This window comes from Heteronotia binoei, chromosome 21, assembly GCF_032191835.1.
Source record: "Heteronotia binoei isolate CCM8104 ecotype False Entrance Well chromosome 21, APGP_CSIRO_Hbin_v1, whole genome shotgun sequence".
In the NCBI taxonomy this organism is placed as follows: Eukaryota; Metazoa; Chordata; class Lepidosauria; order Squamata; family Gekkonidae; genus Heteronotia; species Heteronotia binoei.
In genome coordinates this window covers 47,021,266-47,044,744 of record NC_083243.1, presented here as the reverse complement: position 1 = coordinate 47,044,744, position 23,479 = coordinate 47,021,266, and the positions used below count along the sequence as shown (strand labels likewise).

The 23,479-nt window shown below is 41.9% G+C and overlaps 1 long non-coding RNA gene across 1 annotated transcript in view; it reads right to left on the bottom strand.

Moving 5' to 3' along the window:
• Positions 1-22,148, bottom strand: part of LOC132589317 (uncharacterized) — a 131,299-nt gene extending 109,151 nt beyond the window's left edge. The window contains exons 1-2 of the long non-coding RNA XR_009556578.1: positions 21,894-22,148; positions 21,621-21,854 (exon numbers count right to left, since the gene is read on the bottom strand). This is a non-coding gene — a long non-coding RNA (uncharacterized LOC132589317). The remainder of the gene's footprint in view (positions 1-21,620; positions 21,855-21,893) is intronic.
• Positions 22,149-23,479: the final 1,331 nt, after the last annotated feature.

The following is a 23,479-nucleotide window of genomic DNA, read 5'->3' as shown; positions in this document are numbered from 1 at the left end:
CAGCACGTTTGAATCGGAACCGGAAATGTTTATGGTTTTGTATAATTTTCCACCACCCCTTATAGCAGTCGCATATGCCAGCACCAACGAGAGCAACGATCAGGGATGCGGCTAGCTATTAGACCTGAATAGCGTCTGCAACCGCTGGCTCCGCTCTTGAGGAAGGCTCGCATGCATCTGAAAAGCTTGCTTCTGCCGCGCTTTCAGTGTCAGTTGGATTTGAGTATGGCATCCAGACAGGTCCCCCCACCCCAAGTGTAAGATATGCGGTCCCAAAGGTTGCGTTAAGAACATAATTTTAACCCAGAGCTAACGTTACAACAGACTCATTTATTGCACTTCACACGCAGGATATGTAATGGGTTTAGTACATGGACATCAATCTGCTATTCCAACTTGTTTCAGCCCAGTTAACATAAACTAACAAACACCAGACCCCAACTTGTAACTCTTTTAATCTGCTAAAAAACCATTTCCATGACTGCATACTAACTCACTGCCCACTTTCTCTATATTTAGGACTGCTTTCCATTCCATACTTTTGTCTGATGAAGTGTGCTTCTAGCACACGAAAGCTTACATTCTGAATAAAACTTTGTTGGTCTTAAAGGTGCAACTTGACTCTTGCTTTGTTCTACTGCTTCAGACCAATATGCTTGCCCACCTGGATCTATCTATAATGCGAGAAGAACATAGAGGAGTCCTGCTGGATCAGATGAATGGTCCATGTAATCCAGCATCCTGCGTCACACAGTGACCAATCAGTTCTTCTGGAGGGCCAACAACGGGGCATAGAGGCTGAGAATTTCTCCAGATGTTGCCTCCAGGATCCAGAGGCTTAATGCCTCTGAATGGAGGTTCTTCTCAGTCACTATGGTTAGTAGTGACTGATAGACCAATCCTCCATTAATCTTCCTTAACATCTTTCAAAGCTGTTTATTCCTGTGGCCATCACTACATCTTCAGGCAGCAAATTCCACATTTTAATCACTCTGTGTGAAATACTATTCCTTTTTGTCTGTTCTGAACCTATGGTCCATCAGGTTTATTGGACGCCCTCAAGTTCTTCTTTCAGCCAGGGGCATAGGGCTTGAAGCTTCCACTGAATGTCTTCCTTCTGTTCCTCTTTTATCCAGCTCAGGTAAAGCGACCACTTTTCCTTAATCCTCGATGTTCTATCTTCCCATGGTAGATCCTGGTTTGTTATATCCATTATGTCTGACTGAACAAATTCAAACAAATAATTATGCCAGGTTCTTTCTGTCCATTTATTTTTATCTTTCCACCCTACTGCTATTACTGCTTTACTTGCTAGTATCATCGCTTTTAATAGATCTTGGTTCTTTTTCCCTATTATCTCATTACCTAGGATGCTCATTGACATCAATTCAAAATCTATGTTCAGCTTTACTCGAAAGAGCTTGTTTATTATTCTTGCTATATTTTCCCATACTATTTTAACCTCATGACATTCCCACCACATATGAGCATACCATCCTTTCATTTTTTTTTTTTTTTACAGTGCCAACAGCTTGGGCTTAATCCTAGAAACATGTTGGCTAAGGTGGCTGGGGTTCTGTACCATTTGGTATAGAATTTTAGCTTCATTTCCCTAAACTTATGTATTTTTATACTCTTAATTCCTTCCATTAATTTTTTTGCTTTTTGTTCTGTTATTTGAGTTTCTGTGCTCCATTTTCTTTGGAGATGGGCTATTATTCCTTTTTCATCTGAGGTCATTTTCTTATAGATTACACCTACCAATCCTCTTTTGTTTTTCCCCGTTAATTTATAAATCTCTTCTATCGTAATTCAAAACAACACGCAAGTTTTCACATTCTCCAGAACTCTTCATCAGGTTGGATGTTTAAATAAAGGCTTCTGGTTAATATTTCTGGGGGGAAAGAGTAGATGACTGGGGAAGGCAATAGCAAACCACCCCGTAAAAAGTCTGCCGTGAAAACATTGTGATGCGACGTCACCCCAGAGTCAGAAACGACTAGTGCTTGCACAGGGGACTACTTTTACCTTTTTAAATGCTTGCATGTGTCATTCACTGTCTGCTTCTCCTGAGAATTCAGACAATTTAGCTACAGCATTATTATTGTTGTTGTTAGAAGTAGTAGTAAGGCTTTTTAAAGGAAAAAGGCCCAGCAGGAACTCATTAGCATATTAGGCCACACCCTTACACCAAGCCAGCTGGAATTGCGTTCCTGTACATTCCTGCTCAAAAAAGCCCTGATGATGATGTTTGACTGCCTTTCCCCAAAAAGCTCAGGGAGATGAACAACAAGTTAAAAAACATAGAAAATTAATTTCAATTTACATTCAAAACAACAGAACTTAACAATGACTTAAACTCATATTTTGCTCCCTTTTTCAGGTGGATCATGGACCAGTCATGGAGGAAGCCTTAAGGACAGCCACTGTGTGAGCCATAGGCAGGGCTTCTTTCTTTTTTTTTTTGCAGGAATGCACAGTAACACAGTTCCGGCTGGCCTGGCATCAGGCGGTGTGGCCTAATATGCAAATGAGTTCCTGCTTTTTTTTTCTACAAAAAAGTCCTGGCCATAGATGTTCTCAACCATAGGCCTGGTAGAGCATTTCTAGAATGGGGCAAGGGCCCACAGGGTGCAGATGTCACCAGGAAGAGAGTTTCCCAGGCCAGAGTAAAAAAGGCCCTGGCTGTAGTTGAGGACACCTGGATATCTTTTGGGCCAGGGACCACCAGCAGGTTTTGATCTTCCGAGTGCAAGGCTCTTCAGGGGATACACACACAGACCATTAAGGGTCTTAAAGGTCTAATCCAAAATCTTGAAGCGGATCTGATACTCAACCTGCAGCCAGTAGAAGCACAGGCTGAATATGCAATGATGCTGGGGTACCTGTGGGTACCATTGCTGCTGCATTCTGGACAAGCTGTAGTTTCCAGGTCAGCTTCAAGGGTAGCTCTAAGCAGATGGAAGGTACATGAAATATCAGTTTTGCTTATTAACATAATCCATTACTAGGGTAAAAAGGAGGTTAGAGAAGAATATTAATACTGTGGGGATAGAAAATACATAGTTTTTCTTGTGGTCATAAGAAGCCACTGTGTTTCTCCACAAAAATAGACTTCCATAGCTACATTTTTGAACTGCAGTATTTCAATCAGTTGCAAAACTGGATTAAAATGTTTTTGAAGAATTTAAATAGAAATAATTTGTCGTAATGTATGAAGGAGCGTTCTTTAAAAGCACTTCCAAGTGTAATATAAACAAAGCATTAATTTTTGACCCCATTCATGGTTACTCAGAAATAAATCCCAAATTCAGTGGGGCTTATTTCCTTGTAATTAAATTTAGGATTACAGTAAATATTAACAGTGCAATCATAAAAAGACTCATCCCCACCTAAATCCATTGAAATCAATAGGCTTAGAAGGGTATATAACTTCTTTAGATGACTCTGTAAGGCTGAAGTTATTTACAGAATGTGCTTAAGACCACTTAGAACTCATTTTGAACCTTAGAAGTCTGAATCTGATTGCTATTAAGCATTGCTGTGTTGACTACAATCTTCAGTTTTAAAGGTATTTTCCCCCCAGATAAAATTTTGTTCAGCATTTCAAAATGTATACATATATGCCTCATCCCAGAATTTGTATATTTGCTCCTTGGCAAACAAAGGAACAAGATAGATTTTTTGCATGTAGATGCTTCTCTCTTGCGTATCCAGGGCTTTTACAATGCCTGAGAGGATAGAATGGAAAGTGGATACGCCCAGGGCTATTTTTGTAGCAGGAACTCATTTGCATATTAGGCCACACACCCCTGATGTAGCCAATCCTCCTGGAGGTTACAGTAGGCCCTGTACTAAGAACCCTTTTCTGTCCATATTGTCAATCTTGTCTAGAGTGGAAATAAGTAATGCAAGACACTCTTATAGCAGGAAATCTTGCCAAAAAGGATATTCTATCATGAATTGGAAGAATGTCAAAAGCGGCTTTAGCTTCCTCTCATAGCCAGTGGTTTAAACTTTGTTTTTCTTTCATGTGAGGTTTGATTCTCACAGAAGAGTCTTTTTTCAGGTTTTGTATTCAGTTGAACTGTGATCCTATCCTCACCCTCTGCTCTGTTGTTAAAATCTCCTAGGATGTTCCATCCTTTAGCTGCTGTATAATCTTTCAATTTAGTCCACAGTCTCTTGTGTCTAGGCTTATGGATAGGTCCATGGAGAGCACAAATTCTCAAATGTAGCAGCTCTTTATCAGCTCCTTCTTGGTCCTTTTCTGGTTCTCATCTGAATATCTTTCTATCAGTGTTCAAGTCTACAAGTAAGTATCTCAGTTCCACCTCAATCATTCTTTCTACTTCCCCAACCTTGCTTGCCTTTTAGTAGGATGCCATCTCCACCCTGTCCTATATTGTCCATCTTTTCTGGAGTCTAGCTCTATCCACGTCTATAAAATGTGTTTCCTGTAGAGCCAGAATGTCAAAATCTAAATAGTCTAAGTGCATAATAAACTCCTTAACCCTGTTCACTTGTCTTCAGCCACTGCAGTTCCACGTAGCAACTCTAAATCTTAAATATGGATAATAGAAAAATAAAAAACTTGAAAAACTTTCTTAAAATTTAAAATACTTTAAAAACTTGAACTTGAAGAACTTGAATGTGAACTCAAAGAATTTGAACTTGAAAAAATTGAAGAAGAATATTATAGAAAAGAGCTGTTTTGATCTTTCATTTGTGTTTCTGTCTCCTCTGGACTAGCCTGGAGTGCAACCCTACTAGTCAAGTCTCGTTCAGTATCAGCCTCAGAGAGGATATTTCCTGGAGAGACTTGGGAGGAGGTTCTTATATCATATCTGCAGTATTTCCAAAACTTTCAATAGGTGCTCTGTTTTAAATGTCAACCTCTCTCATCCCCGGCACTATGCTAACAACCTTAAGGTTCCTTGGTAAAACTCCAAAATGATCCATAAGCAAAGTTTAAAACTGGGGCAAGGCCGTACTGTCTGCTCATCTTACTCTCATCCACTCTGTTATATCTCACTCATATCACATACTTCCTCTCCCCCTCTGTTTTTGACTCCTCCTGCATCATGTGATGGTAACACTCCAATGTCTCCTCATCTATAAAATTTTGATCTCTCACCCAGTATTTAGTTTTTTCTTCTGTCTTCACCTCTGTTCTTCCTACTGTTACCACCTGAGCGTAAGATCTAGGCAAATGGTCCCGTGGTCTGGGTTCTTTGGTGGTCCAGCTATCCGAGCTGTCTTCTACATCTTTTTACCTGTTTCTGATCCCTTTGGGAAGTTCTCATCTTTTTATTCTGATCTTCTTTCTGTGAACTTTGATCTCCTCCAGAAATGTTTCTCTCAGTGTTTCTCTTGACGTTTCCCCCTCTTATTCCTATATTCACTTTTTTGCTAATAATACTTATCTGGTCAACTGACTTATTTTTAAAGACTAGTGAAACTCACAAAGCTTGTGGAACTTGTTTAAAACTAGGGCAGGGCAGTACAGTCCCCCAGTACAATGAGGTAAGTGACTGACCCAAGGTCATCCAGCAGGCTTCATGCAGAGAAGTGGGTTTCAAATCCGGTTCTCCAGATTAGAGCCCACACTCTTAACCACTACACTATGCTGGCTCTAATGAATTAAAAAAATTAAGGATTGGAGGGAGCAACCATGAAACTACTCTGGAAAAATCTGTTGAGATGTATTGACCCCCTGTCAAGCATGGTGAAATTCCATTGATAATTGATTGTTATAGGGTCCTTCATAACACTGGTCTGTGAAGTATCATGGAGGACTAAGCTTTGCTAGCTTTGTTATTCTTTCCCCTCCCCCTTCTTGCTTTATTGCTTGTAAAGTAGAAGTAGTGAGAAATGAAACTAACTTGAGAAGAAGTAATCAGCACCTTCCCATACATTCCTGGTAGGGAGTGTGACACATCTGGGGAAAGCAAGGACAGAGTCCTGATAACACTATGAGAATGTGGAAATTTATGATAGTTTATGTGAGAGCTATCCCACCCTTTGGAATCCTTTTGAAGTAAGCCTTAAAAGTATTGTATCAATGTATTTGCAGCATCACTCTCAAGAATCTGTTACACTGAAAGTATCGGTTTATCAATAAACGTAGTTTTGTATCAATTTCGACTTGTCATTGAAACCGCATGTTTGACACCCCCTAGAACCAAATGTTTCCATACACTTAAGATTGATGTGGTTTTCTGGGTATTCTCAAATAACAAATATCATACACACACACATGAACACACACTATTGAACAGATTGTGGCTGATATAACTTTGAGCAGGAACGCACAGGAACACAGTTCTGGCTGATTTGGTATCAGTAGGTGTGGCCTAATATGCAAATGAATTCCTGCATGAAACAGTGGTGACATCAAAGGGTGTAGCCTAATATGCAAATGAATTCCTCCTGGGCTTATTCTACAAAAAAGTCCTGCTGATAGGAATACTACTTATTCTTACTAGTTACACTGGTTTCTGTGCAGCTTTGCTTTGTGCTTTGGTTACTAAGGATAAGAATTAAAGCTGCATAATGCACCCATGCCTTAGCATATTCTGGTGGATTCCTTACTCTAAAACCTCTTCAGATGCAAACCATAGTGTTATCAAGCCATGTTTTAAAATCACAATTTGTCATGGCATCAGAAGGTAGCCAGCATATTCCTAGAGGTGTTCCTGGGTAAACAGATATGCTACCAGATTAATTGAAGATTACAGAAATTCATAAAATTTAATGAATATAGAACCCACAATGACTGGATGTTAGGATTTAAAAAAGGTTAGGCATCAAGATAAATGTGCCTCATGTTACTATATAGCTAAATACAACAATGGCCCTGTGGTTTCTCAGAGCACATTATCAAGCTCCTTAAATAGTAAAAAGCAAGGTCTGTAATATATGCAAAAAAGTAGGATGTTAATTGTGGGATAAAAACCAGTTCAAAACTAAACTGCAAAATTAGCTAGGATTTAAAAAATTCTTACAACAAAGTCAGCCTTCCAAGTTTAATAAAACCCATAACATGCTGTGTAAAAATCTATTATATTTTAATCCTGTAATTTTAAAAAGGTATTCAGGAAAACATTTGATCCTCACAAATGCCTATAAAGTGGATTAGACTGAGAGGGTGTGACTAGTTCAAGGTCACCAAGGGAGTTTCATAGCAGAGTAGAGGTGTGATTTCACCTGTCTGTATTCCTATCCTAACAGCTATACCACACTGGCTTTAACCAGTCAAAACACTGTTTACTCAGAGGCTTAAAAATCAGATGTAAAAAATTAACACTAGTGTGGTGTTCTGCTACAAAAATGTTGTGCCTTATTTCTGTGTTTATGGGGAGTTTTTTTTTTAATGTGTGGGGCTGTAGGTTAAAATTCAGACCTCTAGAGTAAGAGACGGGCTGGATATATAATTAAAGTGTGTTATGATTGGATAGCAGCTGCACCCCAGGGTGTGTGATTGACTGGCTTGTACAGAGGGTTTGTGAGTGTATAGGAGAAGAGTTGAGTGGGTTAAAAGCCTGTATGAGACGCTATGGAATATGAGAGAAATCTGTGTTCATTGCAGAAGTTACTAGCCTTAGTGACAAGTGAGGAAACTCAGCTTTTGTGACGAGGGCCTATTATTCACCACCATTTTACTGCAGATTTTCAGAGCAGTAAGCCTTTGATCTTGAGTTTGGATTCTGTGCCTGCAGTATGCACCATCCTATTTCCTCTGGTGTATTTATTCTGCAGCTACAATAAAAAGCAAGCACTTTTTAAGTCAGGGTGGAATGTCACTTGAGATGTGTGAAGAGTGGTGTCCAAAGTTGTTTTTTTTAAACTACACAGTTGCCCTATTGCAGCTGCGCAGTAGCATCTAGCAAGCAGCTTCCACTTAAACCCTTGAGATTCAGGCTCTGGACCTGCATTTTAGTGTTATTTTTTTGAAAGAAAGGGAACTGAAAGGAACCCAGGCAAAGAAAGAAAAACCCGATGCTGAAATTGAGAAGACTTTTTAAAAAAAAATTGAAAAGCTGCTGCAAAACCTTGTTTTCCATGTTGCCAAGCACTAGGGGATTCTCTGCTGTGTTATTAGCCACTGTGAAAAATGGAAAGAGTCACATGATCTCATAATCTGGGGAAACATGTGTGTACAGAATGCATGATAGAACCCACTGACATTGGCATTGAAAGCTATGATTATTGGCATGCCTGTGCAATGTTGGCTGCAACTCCACCAGGCTTTACTCAGGGCTGCATTGTGTAAGGGGGAGAAGTCCTCTGGCAAAAGCTCTGAAGAGCTTTTTTAGTCTTGTGCCACTACATTGGAAAAAATGGGGAGGTATTTTTGCCGATGCCCTAGCACAGCTGCATAGTAACGCTAATTTCCTGCCCTTGCAAATTTGCATGGTTTTCTCTTTGTGATTCTCTGATTTGATCCTGCACGCTGGTTGTGATCTTGGCTGTTTTTACAAGCTTGTCCTGTGCTGATTGCACTCTGTCCTCCAAATGGACTGATCCCAAGTGATTCTTAAGTCTGGCAGTTTTCAGAAGGTCCACATGGCTCCGCTACCACATTAATGTTAGGCTTCCAGAGACTGCCAAAATGGTCCCCCCCTCACCCAATGTTGTTCATTAAAACATTAAAGGGAAAAAAATGTTTTCAAAGCTTTAGGCTTCCCATCCCAATGTCTCTTCACTCTTTACATCTCATGTCAATTTCATTCTGTGCTGACATTCCTTCCCTTTATTTTGTTTGCATGCAACACTGAAATCCTTTTTTTTTCTCGCACTGAGGACACTGCTGTTTGCCTCCTCTCCGATTCCCCATTCAAGTCAATACCAGCAGGGAACTAAACCTACCATAAGCGACAATCTTATTCATGCCACTTGTCAAAAAAATTCAAAAAAATTAAAATAAAGGGGAAATGGAGTTTGTGCACCATTGAAGGGGGGAAGATGGCAGAAGGGTGGAATGACATTGATGTGGATGGGGAGTGGCCTTTGAGGGGGGCAAAAGGGCTAGGGGAAACCCAAGGGAATTTTTAATTATCTTCCATTGTGCACCATTGAAGGGGGGAAGATGGCAGAAGGGTGGAATGACGTTGATGTGGATGGGGAGTGACCTTTGAGGGGGGCAAAAGGGTTAGGGGAAACCCAAGGGAATTTTGAATTATCTTTGGCTTGGAAGCAAAACAAGAGAAAAATTGGCACAAACACACTCTTTAAAAACTCAGAGAAACAGTGACCAGACAGCGAACTGAGCACTGACGGGAGAAAAATCAATGCAGAATGACAACGAAAACCCAACAAACATGCACAGTGAAAGTGAAGGAAAATACCTGTGCATAGTAGGCCTAGATCTATTTAAGGAACTGAAGAGAAAGAACTGTACCTATCTGAAGCTACATACTTATGAACCATGCAGAAACCATTACAACCAGGAGCATTGAACTCATTTGTCATGAGGGCTGGATTTGACACAAAAGAAACTTTGTGGAGCCAAGACATGCATGTCATAAAATGCAATGGCAGGTAGCGGAGATATAAACTTTATAAAGGATACAGATAAACACAATTAAACGGTTTTTTTTAAAAAAAACTTAAAATAAGAACATGCTTAAAACTCTTCTGATATTTTATTTAAAATGGAAAGGTGGGAGAATAGTGGGATTTGGCAATACAATTTTAAAAATAAAACATCAAGAAAAAGCACAAGGATCACAGCAGAAACTATAAATATAGACTAAAAATATAAAATGCTCCGGGACTAGGAAAACATGAAATGGCTGGTCACTGCAAGCTCTCCCACCCCCCACCCCCATTTACTCAGATTGACAATTATTCTCCAGTGTAATATCCCCCCTTGGCTGTGGATTCCCAGGCTAGAGTACTCACTAGACACCAGTTCTCAGGTCCATTCAGCAGAGACAAGGCGACTCAAAGCCTCAACCCTTTATTTGCAAGGAGACCACTCCAGCAAGCAACAGGTTCAACTGGCTGTACGTTGGAAAGTGAGCATGCTTAAAACTTTTGTGATATTTTGTTTAAAATGGGAAGGTGGGGGAATAGTGGGATTTGCCAATACAATTTTTAAAAATAAAACATCAAGAAAAAGCACAAGGATCACAGCAGAAACGAAAAATGTAAAAAGCTCTGAATCTAGGAAAACATGAAATGGCTGGTCATTGCAAGCTTCTCCCTCACACTCCACCCCCATTTACTCAGATTGGCAATTATTCTCTAGTGTAATATCCCCCCTTGGCTGTGGATTCCCAGGTAAGAGTACTCACTAGGCACCAGTTCTCAGGTCCATTCAGCAGAGAAAAGCTGGCTCAAATAATCAACCCTTTATTTGTAAGGAGCTTCAATTGGCCATAAATGCTGCAAAAGTGAAACTGTTTGATCTCCACTCAATTGAAATACATTGCAGCATAAAATTGCAAGGAAAGCATGGAATGAATTTTCCATTAAGGTCTCTGGGCCCAGATAGACCAGTCTATCTGGGTGCAGTGACCTTAATGGAAAATCCATTCTACATTTTCTTTGCAGTGTTTCAAGCCCAGAAGAACTTCCAGCTGAAGCTAGCAAAGACAAGGCAGAAGGAGCTGGGAATGTCAGCAGCTGTGGAGCTTCAAAGGGTGAGGACAGGAAGGGGAGAAAATTGCTGTGGGTCTGACTGAAGCCCTGGGAAGGCCAGGTGTGGCCCATAGGCTGGGAGTCTGACAGCCCTGCATTACACTGTTATCCTTCTAAATAAACTGTATTTATGTCATGTGAAAATAGCTGATTTAGTGTAAAGGATTCCTGTTTACCTCAGAGCCCCACCATGCACTGACCTTTCTGTCATTCTCCCGTATATAACGAGGACATCTTGTTTTGGGGGTTTAACTAAGAAGTCTAAGGTAAGACTCTTAGTTGGCAGCAAAAATAATTAGGAATTGCTAAAGAAGGCAAAGAGGCAAATAATAATAATAATAATAATAATAATAATAATAATAATAATAATAAGAAGAAGAAGAAGAAGAAGAAGAAGAAGAAGAAGAAGAAGAAGAAGAAGAAGAAGAAGAAGAAGAAGAAGAAGAAGAAGAAGAAGAAGAAGAAGAAGTTTTTATTTATATCCCACCCTCCCCGCCGGGGCAGGCTCAGGGCGGATTACAAAAACATGTGGTATCATGATATAACAATACAGATAAAGTCAATTCACAGTATAAACACAAATACAAATATAAATATAAATTAATGTTAAAAAGCTAAAACAATACGTTGGTGCTACAGTCTCTATTTATCCAGGCAGCGTAATATTCAGTCTGGTCACGTCTTGAAGGCTTCTTGGAAGAGGGCAGTTTTGCAGGCCCTGCGGAACTGGTTGAGGTCCCGCAGGGCCCGCACCTCTTCCGGCAGCTGATTCCACCATTGGGGCGCTTTTATAGAGAAGGCCAGCTCCCTAGTTGTTTTAAGTTTGGCCTCCTTAGGCCCAGGGATTTCCAAAAGATTTTGTGAACTGGAACACAGTGCTCTCTGGGGAACATATGGAGAGAGGTGGTCCCTGAGGTAGGCAGGTCCTTGGCCATATAGGGCTTTATAGGTAATAACCAGCACCTTGTAACGAACCCGGCAGCCAGTGACACACATCACCTCAGAACAGTACAGAGAGGGGCCATTACATAAAATGCATCTTAGAAAAGGGAAAATAATCACAAGGGGTCCCAGAAAAAGGAAAATGTTAAACTACCTTTAGCAGAAAAGCTTCTCAAAAATATTACTGTACAGTTTCTTTAAAGCACAGCCAAGCTAAGACTTTGCAAGTGAACAGCATCTTTCATATCACCTCAACCCAGCATACTTTCTAATCCTGACAAGATTTAGCCTGAATCTCTGTAAATTGCCAATGCAGCAGATTAACCAGAGACATTTTGTGCCTTTTTAATAGTCTTTCAAACAGTCCTGTGCCACAAAGTCTCTATAGACTTTAAAACATGGATGGTTCCCATTTTGTAATCTACATAGAGTGAAAGGATAGAAATAGCTTAAATCCACCACATAAGTCTTCTTCTTTTTTGTGCTTGATGCATAATGTTTTTCCCGTTTGAGGCTACAGCATTACTTTCTAGCCACAAGGTGGCAAAAGAGTTCCTCCCTTAGGGAAGGTAGTGCAAGCTTTGATAGACATCTCTTCATTTTGAAAACAACCTGGAATATTCAAATATGGTATGGCATACACTTTGGCAAAATGAAGGGGTAGATTTCTGAAGTGGAAGAGTATGTCATCTTTGAGTGCTCTTCTTTTGAAAACAGTCTCTGAAAATTAAATAGTAGTACAACAAGGATAAAGACTGTAGCCCAGTCTGCTCCCTTCTGATCCTCTGACTTGATTGCCAGAAGCCTGGATAAAATATCCAGTTTGCTATCAAAGCAGAAGCCCCCAAACTAGCAGGAATTTCCTTGGATGCTCTGATATGGGAGTAGCCCAACTGCTGGAATGCTGTAGAGCATGTTGATTAAAGGCCTTTTCTCTGAAGCCTCTAGAGTTCTCTTACACCCATGGTCAGAAGGAATTGACTCCAGTTTGCTAAATCTGAGGTCCTTGAGCCCTCTTCACAATTCAGCCTACTCCGGCAACTCAGTCCCAAGCCAGGGAATGTCATCAAGCTGCAGATCAGCCATAGTTGATCTGTCTGCTACTCAGATTAACTCAGTCTCTCTACCTAAACTATTCCACTGCCTACTGTCAGCATGGCTATATTTGGACTCCCACTTCTACCCTAAATGCTATTCTGTCTGCACTCACCAAAAGTTTTAACTCATCAATAGGAAATGAGAACCTGCTCTCTTGATCCAGCCCTGCTGAGAATCCTAAAAACTGCACAGAACTGGGCCAATACAAAATTTAGCCTGCTTAATTTAGCCACTTCATAGTCTACATATGGGGCCATCTGAGGTCATGCCTCCTGCTCCCATGCTTACTTCTAGGGAGACAGGGGTCTCTCAACCATGCCAAGGGAACCATCCAGTGAGAGCCACATGTGGTGCCACAGGAGCAACTTCCCAGCTTGCCACAATGCCCAGAAATGCCAGGCAGGAGAGGGGCTGTCCAACAGCCAACCCTCCCACCCACCAGGGGCCAGCAGTAAAGGCACAAGGCAACAAAGATGGCAGAAGAGCAGCAGAGCCCACCACAAGCAATGGATCTTTCCTCATCTGTTGTGGGAGCCAAGAAAACTTATTTGGAAGGACAGGAGAGGATACAGGTTGCAGTGACCTCCTCAGGCCAGCAGGGGCCAGAGGAGAGGCCTTATAAGGCTTCCCATGAGGGAGAAGCAGGGGAAATGGGATTGCAGGCAGGCTGCTGCCCATTGGGGCTGCGACCTGCTGCTCCCATAAGCCCATCCCCCAGGATAGGAGTGGGTGAGAGCAGAGTTGCCCCACCCTCAGGCAGTTCTTTAAAAGGTGCACATGGGAGAACCAGGATAGAAGGGACAGACTTCACCTAAGATAACCAGAGATGGAAGACAGTGCTGTAGCCTCTTTCCTTGCTCTTTTCCGAGGTCAGATCCATCTTCTCCCAGGGCCCTACTAAAGAAACCTGGAAGAAGGAAACCGCCCTGGAGGGCAGCCCAGCTCTGGAATATGATGTGTGCATTTTAGCCCACTCCAACCCCGTACTTGGTTCCAGGGCTTGTTTTAAGCAGGAATGCAGTTCCGGCTGGCTTGGCAGAAGGGTGTGTGGTTAAACAATGGTGACCTCAGGGGGTGTGGCCTAATGTGCAAATGAGTTCCTGCTTGATTCTTTATCCAAGCTTTCTTCCTTAGCTCTACAGATGGTTTACTGAATCACTGAGTCCTTTTATTATTTCAGAATCTTTGAGTCTCAGTTGGACCCCCAACTTCATGGCTGGTTTCTGTTTGGGATTAGGGATGGGCATGAACTGAATCATGAAACCCTGTTTGTGATTCGTGAACAGAAGTTTCTAATGGGTCTCTGTCATAAATTTCCACAAACCTTTAAAGCAGTTCATAATGGTTTCTGGATTAGAGCAGAAAGCAGGGGTTTAAGAGATCCGAGTCCTTTTAAACTGTGCTTTCTGTTTCTCCTGAAAGCTGCAAAAAGAGCTGAATGGTGGGGAGGCATTCCCTGCAGCTCAGCTGTTCCAGGCTGTCATTTGCAGCCTGAAACTGTAAAGGGACTACAGAAGACAGTCAAAAAAAAATAGCTGTGTTGTGAGAAGGTGCTTCTGGCTGCTCAGCTGTTTCAGGCTGTCTTATGCAGTCATTTAAACTTTAAAGGGACTGCACAAGTCAGCCTGAAACAGCTGAGTGGCAAGGAGCAAGCTGCTCCCCATCACTCTGGTATTCTCTTCTTTCTGCAAACTTCATTTAAGGGGATCCTTTCAATGGGGTTTACAGGGTGATAAACTGGTTCAGTTCACAAAGAAACCTCCTAGCTTGGTTCAACTTGCGGTTTGGCCATGAACTGACAAGAACCATGTTTTCCCAAATTGTGCCAATCTGTCCAAGGAGTTCCCTGCTCTGGAGCAGTTTTTCCTTCTGCCCCAAACCACAGTATATCAGTCTCTTTATTTCAAAACAGGCAATACATTACTTATGATTTCTCCCTTTATTTTCTCCAAAGACTCCTCCTTTGCACTCTGATTAGGTAACTATCAAGAGTAGCTACCATTGCTAGAAATGCACTGTTGGACTGAAAATAGAGTTTTATGCTTTTATTTTCCTTTGCATTTCATTTTTTTCCAGAATTGTATCTTATTAAAAGGTGAATGAATGAATAATATTTATTTGTATTTAGCCACAGGCCACTGATTAGGAAAATACAACATTTCTTGAAATCCTTACTTGTGTTTCCAAGAGTATTGTTCTAGAAAGGATTTATGTGAGACATCTCATTTTCCTCTCCTGCACCGTTTCCCCTTTTGTTTTACTGAACCGCTTTTTCTATGAGGAATTTGGTAAAGGGTGAATTGCAACTCAGTGCTCATGATTCCCACCTTCCTAACAGATGTGATTACTATCAGGAGTGCCATCCTATATGACAAAAGACAGGTCAGACATAGCCATAGGTTCAAACAGTTTATACATTACCTTTATCAGAACAAGGAATAAACTCCACTGTGGTACAGAGTTCACAACAGGAGGATCCAAATTGTACAAACCCTTAAGGAGCTTCTAGACTCAGAGGCTGAGAATATTGAATAATCCCTGACCCCCTTATGAAAAACTGGAATGGCTGCTAAATGCACCTTAATGGGCAAGGAGGCTAAACCCTCATCCTTTAATGATAACAGATAATGAAATATTTTTGACAATTCACAAGTATCTGGCTTGATCCTTTGGTCCTTTGCACATCCTGTAAAACTTTTCAATTTAGAAGAGTAACATTTTCATATGGATGGCCTACATAAGATAACCAAGGCATCCTTGACTCCCTGTGGCAGGTCTTCTAAGGTAGAATCAACTATGCTATTAGGTGCAGGGAGTGAATCTCAGGATGAAGAATGGGGTCTACATGGAGAAGATGGTTTGCTCATGGTAGCATCTTGTGGACCCCTTTGGACAGTTGCTACAGGGTTGGAAAACACACCCTCCTCAGCCAGTAGGGGGCCAGAAGTATGCAGGTCGCCTTCTCAGCCCTTAGCTTGACTACTTTGTGTAAGATTCCAAACAGGGGGAAACCTATAAAAAAGGTGGCACAAATGGAAGGCATCTCCAAGAGATCTCCTGTTCACCGCTGTTCTGGAGCAATAAAGGAGACAAACATCTTGAGAGCTATTTCAGGATTTTGTTCTCTAAAGATGGGATTGAGGTTCTGGTTGGCAATGGAACACTCTGGGTTTATGTCTGTGCTCCTGCTTAACATGTCCATTAAGGTGTTGTTCTGACCTGTGTATGGCAATGTGTATGGCTGTAAGATATAATGAATGTGAGATTGCCCATTGCCAACGAGGGACACTTCTCTGCACAGGCAAATGGAGCCTGTGCCCCCTGTTTGTTTACATAGAACTGTGCCATCATGTTGTATGTCACCAGTAGAACATGACATCTCTTCAGGAGCACTGAAAAAGAAGTAAGAGTAATAGCCCCCAGTTCCAACAGATTGATGTGAAGCTTTGACTCGGACAGAGACCATGTATCCTTCAAGTCCACCACAGTGTTCCCCCTATCCCCTTAAGAACATAAGAGAAGCCATGTTGGATCAGGCCAATGGCCCATCCAGTCCAACACTCTGTGTCACACAGTGGCAAAAAATTTTATATATACACACACACTGTGGCTAATAGCCACTGATGGACCTCTGCTCCATATTTTTATCTAAACCTTTCTTGAAGGTGGCTATGCTTGTGGACGCCACCACCTCCTGTGGCAGTGAATTCCACATGTTAATCACCCTTTGGGTGAAGAAGTACTTCCTTTTATCCGTTTTAACCTGTCTGCTCAGCAATTTCATCGAATGCCCACGAGTTCTTGTATTGTGAGAAAGGGAGAAAAGTACTTCTTTCTCTACTTTCTCCATCCCATGCATTATTTTGTAAACCTCTATCATGTCACCCCGCAGTCGACGTTTCTCCAAGCTAAAGAGTCCCAAGCGTTTCAACCTTTCTTCATAGGGAAAGTGTTCCAGCCCTTTAATCATTCTAGTTGCCCTTTTCTGGACTTTCTCCAATGCTATAATATCCTTTTTGAGGTGCGGCGACCAGAACTGCACACAGTACTCCAAATGAGACCGCACCATCGATTTATACAGGGGCATTATGATACTGGCTGATTTGTTTTCAATTCCCTTCCTAATAATTCCCAGCATGGCATTGGCCTTTTTTATTGCAAACGCACACTGTCTTGACATTTTCAGTGAGTTATCTACCACGACCCCGAAATCTCTCTCTTGGTCAGTCTCTGCCAGTTCACACCCCATCAAGTTGTATTTGTAGCTGGGATTCTTGGCTCCAGTGTGCATTACTTTGCACTTGGCCACATTGAACCGCATCTGCCACGTCGACGCCCACTCACCCAGCCTCAACAGATCCCTTTGGAGTTCCTCACAATCCTCTCTGGTTTTCACCACCCTGAACAATTTAGTGTCATCCGCAAACTTGGCCACTTCACTGCTCACTTCCAACTCTAAATCATTTATGAACAAGTTAAAGAGCATGGGACCCAGTACAGAGCCCTGTGGCACCCCACTGCTTACCGTCCTCCACTGCGAAGACTGCCCATTTATACTCACTCTCTGCTTCCTATTACTCAGCCAGTTTTTGATCCACAAGAGGACCTGTCCTTTTACTCCATGACTCTCAAGCTTTCTAAGGAGCCTTTGATGAGGAACTTTATCAAAAGCTTTCTGGAAGTCAAGGTAAACAACATCTATCGGGTCTCCTTTGTCCACATGTTTGTTCACCCCCTCAAAGAACTGTAACAGGTTAGTGAGGCAAGATCTTCCCTTGCAGAACCCATGCTGAGTCTTCCTCAATAACCCGTGTTCATCAATGTGCCTACTCATTCTGTCCTTAATAATGGTTTCTACCAACTTTCCTGGTATTGAAGTCAGACTGACAGGCCTGTAATTTCCCGGATCTCCTCTGGAACCCTTTTTAAAGATGGGGGTGACATTTGCTACCTTCCAGTCCTCAGGAACGGAGGCAGATTTCAATGAAAGATTACAGATTTTTGTTAGAAGATCCACAAGTTCAACTTTGAGTTCTTTCAGAACTCTCGGATGTATGCCATCCGGACCCGGTGACTTATTAGTTTTTAATTTGTCTATCAGTTGTAGGACCTCCTCTTTTGTCACCTCAATCTGACTCAGGTCTTTAAACACCCCTTCCAAAATTAGTGGTTCTGGGGCAGGCAAAAAGTTTTCATCTTCCACAGTGAAGACGGAGGCAAAAAATTCATTCAGCTTCTCAGCCATTTCCCTATCCTCCTTCAGTAATCCTTTTACCCCATGGTCATCCAAGGGCCCCACTGCTTCCCTGGCTGGTTTCCTACTTCTAATATATTTGAAGAAATTTTTATTGTCGGTCTTTATGTTTTTTGCAATATGCTCCTCATAGTCCCTTTTTGCCTGCCTGATCACAGTCTTGCATTTGATTTGCCACAGCCTGTGTTCCCTTTTACTAATCTCACTTGGACTGGTTTTCCACCGCTTAAAGGAGTCCTTCTTACCTTTTACAGCTTCCATTACTTTGTTAACCATGCAGGCCTTTTCTTATGCCTGTTTGTGCCTTTCCTAACTTGTGGTATGTATTTTATCTGAGCTTCTAGGATTATAGTTTTAAATAGTAACCAAGCTTCCCCAAGGGTTTTGACCGTATTTACCTTTCCTTTCAGTTTCCTCTTCACATGCCTCCTCATCTCAGTGTATTTACCCCTTTTAAAGTTAAACGCGGTTGTGGCGGTCTTTTTGGGCAACTCCCTATTTATACAAACGGTAAAATCAATAACATTATGGTCACTGCTCCCAAGCGGCACAATCACTTTTACATCTCTCACCAAGTCTTGGGCATTACTTAGGACCAAATCCAGGATCGCCCCACCCCTGATAGGTTCTGAGACCATCTGCTCCATGGCACAGTCATTGAGAGCATCAAGAAACTCAATCTCTTTCTCTCTACCAGAACACATATTGACCCAATCAATCTGCGGGACCCTTAGGGAAGCATCTGTGAAAACTTGTGCATTGTGGGAGTGTTCCCCTAGAGGAACTCCTTCAAACAGGTGACGTAATCAGCTCTACCAGTTTAGGCTCCTAAATGTCACTCTGGAGATCAAGTACTTCTTCCCCTGGAAGTCTATTGTTGGGCTAAATATCGTATAACCAATTTTGGAGATGCCATATATGCAGCCTAGCATGTGGAGTTACTGCTGTGGTTGATGCTGTGTAGCCAAGCAACCTCTGAATGTTCCTGGTGGATTTGAATCTGTTAGCCATAACATTCTTGACTAGATGTAAAATAATTTGAGCCCTTTACATTGGCAGATAAGGCCTACCCTTCACTGAATATATTGTGGCTCTGATAAATTCTTTGGACTATTTAGTGATCTGGGGAAGTCAGCACAGATTTATCCCTAACAGGTCCAGCCAGACCAATCTCATTTCCTTCTTTGATCGAGTGACAAGCTTACTGGACTGAGGGAATGCTGTTAATGTTGTTTACCTTGATTTCAGCAACGCTTTTGACAGGGTTCCCCATGATGTTCTGATGGGTAAAGTAGACAGACAAGGGACAGTTAAGTGTAGTCACGTTGGGGACTTTATGTTTATTTTCCCTCACCCATGTTGCTTATATAGTTTTAAAGCACCTTATCTGTTCACTTGCTGTTAATTGATTTTCTTGTCTACAATAAATCTTTTCCTTGTTCTTTGTCTATACGCCTATTTTCTTGGCCAAAGCAAGGGATCTGAAGGACTTGGGAGGGTACTCTGGGCCTTCCCAAGGGACCCTAATTCCATAGTGTTGGCAGTGTCATGTGGCACCCCCATCTGGGGCAATGCACTCTGCTACCAGGTATTACATTTTATGACACATATGGCCCGGTCTGACAAAGTCCCATTTATGTCAGATCCATCCCTCATAGCAAATGAGTTCAACACCCCTGCAAAATGGTCTCTCTTGTTCTTTGATTTGCATACAAGTTTTAGGAACAGGAAAATTAAATGAGCATGACAACAAAGAAATAACTTCAGTGAATGTAGAATGTCTTTTGTATTTATTCAACAGTTTCTCTCCCACAATCCAAAACCAGAACAACATTTCAAAGAGAAGCTGCAAGGGGGGGAAAGTCACAACAAAATGTCTAAAGATTCAGCCAGTGTGTCGACTCTCCCATAATACATCAAAAAAGTACAAACCGGTTACAAAATATGTAAAAAACACTCACTCACAATAGTGCAAGAGGCTATGGACCATCTGTCTGGATGGAGGTGGTGAAAAAATAGGCTGAAAACAACTTGTCTATTCCTGCATTGGTTGAATAGCAAAAGAACAATTGCTTCCACAATAAATTAAAAAGGGACTCTGCAGTTAGCAATACCATGAAGTCATTTTGTCAATAAATAAACAATGATGAGAACCTAATGGTGGGTTGAATTCTGTGGTTACATTCTACTGGTAGCTATAACCTGGTAGGAGAATTTGGGGCATGGAAACCATCTTTCTGGTATCTGGCACAAAATTGGAAATATCATTGCATCAAGACTCTTAACTATAGTTAATCATAGAGCTCTGAATGATTCCTAGAGTGTGACCCAAACACAATGATGTCACTAGATTTTGTGCCAAAGTCATGTGTGTTGGTGGTCCATTTTCCTCCTGCTGGCCTGTCACACAGTGGCAATGAATTGGGGGGGGGGTCCAGGCCAGGAGGTCTCTGTTTATGGCCGGAGACCTACCCCCCTGCTTCTTCCTTTAATGAATGACTCCTTCCCTCAGAAGAAAGACCTTCTGAAGACAGGACTGATTCACAGGATCCAACCCAGTTCTTTCCAATTTGCCAGTGCTCTGGAGCAGAGGCTGGATATTGTCATGTCAATGTGTAGGATAAATGTAAAAACAGTCAGTAATGATGCCTCTCCTCCTGCTGATTCAGGACTGTCTATAGTGCATTCAATGAGGGGGCATGCCCCTTATGAGGGTGCTTGTTTAGAATACAATTAAGCAATGCACCAGAATCTGAATAGAGCTGCTTTTCCAAAACTAAAAAAAGTGCTAATTGTAAAGTTCAGAATGCTAAGAGCTTGGACTTAATTTACCTAAGACATAATCCTCTTCCCTGCTTCCCTTGCTGATGATTACATTCCCTAAATTCAGCTGAAAAGGGACCTGTTTAATGTATTTTGAATGCATGTTGTCCATACGGGGGTGACCCCAAAGCTGCCCAGCCAATGTTTTTGCATCTTTTTTGGAGGTGGCTGTTAAAACTTACTGTTTGGTTCATCTTTGAAGTGAGGCAAAGAGCTAGTTCACAAAATACATGGATATCACTTGATCTCTATATCCTTGATCACAGCCTTTCTGAAGTTGCAAAAAGGTTCCATTGGAAAGCTTCCACCTTGATCAAATTACAACCCCACAGCTTAGATGCACAGGTGTTTTTCCATGTGTGAAAGGATTCTGCCACACATATATAGTAGACTCTTGAAATCAGAGTCAACCATAGTGCAGTCCTATACAAATGCACTCCCATCTAAGTGTATTGAAAAAACCCGAAAGAGAATCCACATATGATTACGCTGTAGTTTTTAAGACCTGGAGGTTATAACATGTAGTACCAGGAGATGAGACATTCTGCATATAAAAGATGAGCTTTGTACTAAATAGCACATTTTGCAGGCAGAAGGTCCCTGACTCATCTCTTGCATTTCTCATTAATAAGAGCTCAGAAAGCAGAATGGGAAAAACCTCTGCTCAAGCCACTGACAGTAAGGGTAGTTGGTAGCTCCAGATAGATGGGTGAGCTTAATTCACAGAAGGCAGCTTCATTTATTGATAAACAGGCTCTGTTGCCACAACCTTGATAAGCAAGCACTAAACAAGATTAAATGAGTTGAGGGAGGAGGCATGACAGGGATCTGTTCCCTACAACTTGCTTTTCATAACCTCCCAGCAAGACCAATCCCCATATTATGTTCCAGCTCTCCAATGGTTTAATATTTTAAATGCTTCTGCATTGTGATCCTATTTATAAGTGCATTAGGGCTTAATGCAGAGATGAATGCAAAACCAGCCCAGGGGCTGCAACCCAACAATTAAAAGAGATTTGTACACACAAAGAATATAATCCAGCCAAAGTCAAGTTCTTTGTCCCATTGATGTTAATGAGAGAGTTATAAGCTAATACATAAGAAGATTCTCCTCTCCCCCTCCACACACATACAATACATACACATACTTCTGAGTAACTATGCATAGGACTGAGTTATAAATCTCCCATAAAAGTATGCTTAATTTTGCCTGGATTTTATCCAAAGTCTACAAATATTGCCTTTTATTTTTAAATTGTAGGGGTCACTGTTGGAATTTCACTTTGGCTGCAATCATTTATACAGTGTAGAAGGCACCTCTTTGTTTTCAGGAAAGTTATTTGTTAGGGGACATGGAGGTTTCAACTGCAGATCACAGCTGTAATCCAGGACACTAGATGTTTAAATCACCCCAAAATCTATGAGATTTGTTTGGCCTGCAGTCTCATTATTAAATTTACAGGTACTCGCACAAATGACTTCTATGTGGGGAACATTTCAAAGCAGAAGTTCTCACTGCATACTGCCTTAGATAAGCAAACGCTGCCTTCTAGATCTACTCTTTTCCTGATAACATAAGATGAATGCACATTGTGGTGGTGGGAACTGGTATGGCAAGCTTTGCCCCTCAACATTCTCAGTGCATTCATTGCAATGAATGTGCAAGGCCTTTGCTTATACTGGTGCATGCACACACAGGCTTTCTTCATAAGATCAAAAAAACCTAGAAAAAGAAGGGTTCTTGAGCACATGAAGATATCAGTATATGTGTACAACCACAGATGAGTAGGCTCTATATATGTGCACCAATAAACATGCATAGGTCTGGGGCAAAGTTTTCTTCTGATCCTTTTCTCTCTCCTTGGAATATCTTAAAAGGGCTACTGTGAACAAGGACTAGCTTCCAGTTTGCACTCCTTCTCACTGGGGCAGAGAAGGAACTGTGAGTTTCCCAGAGACCCAGGTCATCCTGGTGACCTGCACAAATCAGGGTTGCCATCCCCCAGATCCCGGTGGGGGTTCCCCCAGTTTTGGGGGTTCCAATATACCCCCTGCCAGCTAGCTGGTGGGGGGGGGGAAGCCCTGCCCCCAAACCTGACCAGCATTGGCCACCCTTCTACCTCCCTCCTGCAAGATTAAAAGGGCCCTTCAGCTGATTGGCTGGAAGCATGTGGCCTGTCCATCAGCTGGAGGGCCCTTTAAATCTTACAGGAGAAAGCGAGAGGGGCAGGCACCCCCTGCTTCTTTTCAAAAAGCATTTAAAGCAGAGGTGTCTAACTCATTTGTATCTCACCCATGGGATCCAGGGAACTGGACAAAGGAAACTCTGGCTCTTTCCTTCCTACCTCAGGGGGTCAAGCGGGGAGGAGCCTCAGCCAATAGAAGGAAGAGAGGCTTGGCTCAGTAGCTCTGCTGTGTGATTGAGAAAGCCTGGCAAAGCAAGCTCTCCCTTTCCCCTTTGTCCCCAAGGGAGGACCCTCAGGCAATGGAGGAAAAAAAAAGACTTTCCTCTGTAGTTCCTGTGCTATTGAGCAAGCCTTGCAAAGCAAGCTGTTACGCAAAAGGAAGCAAGAGAGAGGGAAAAGGAAGCAAATGACAGTCAGTTGCTCGGGGGCCTGATAGGAGCCCTCCGAGGGCCTGATTTGGTCCCTGGGCCACATGTTTGACACCCCTGATTTAAAGGATCCCTTTAAATCCTTTTGAGAAGCAGCAGAA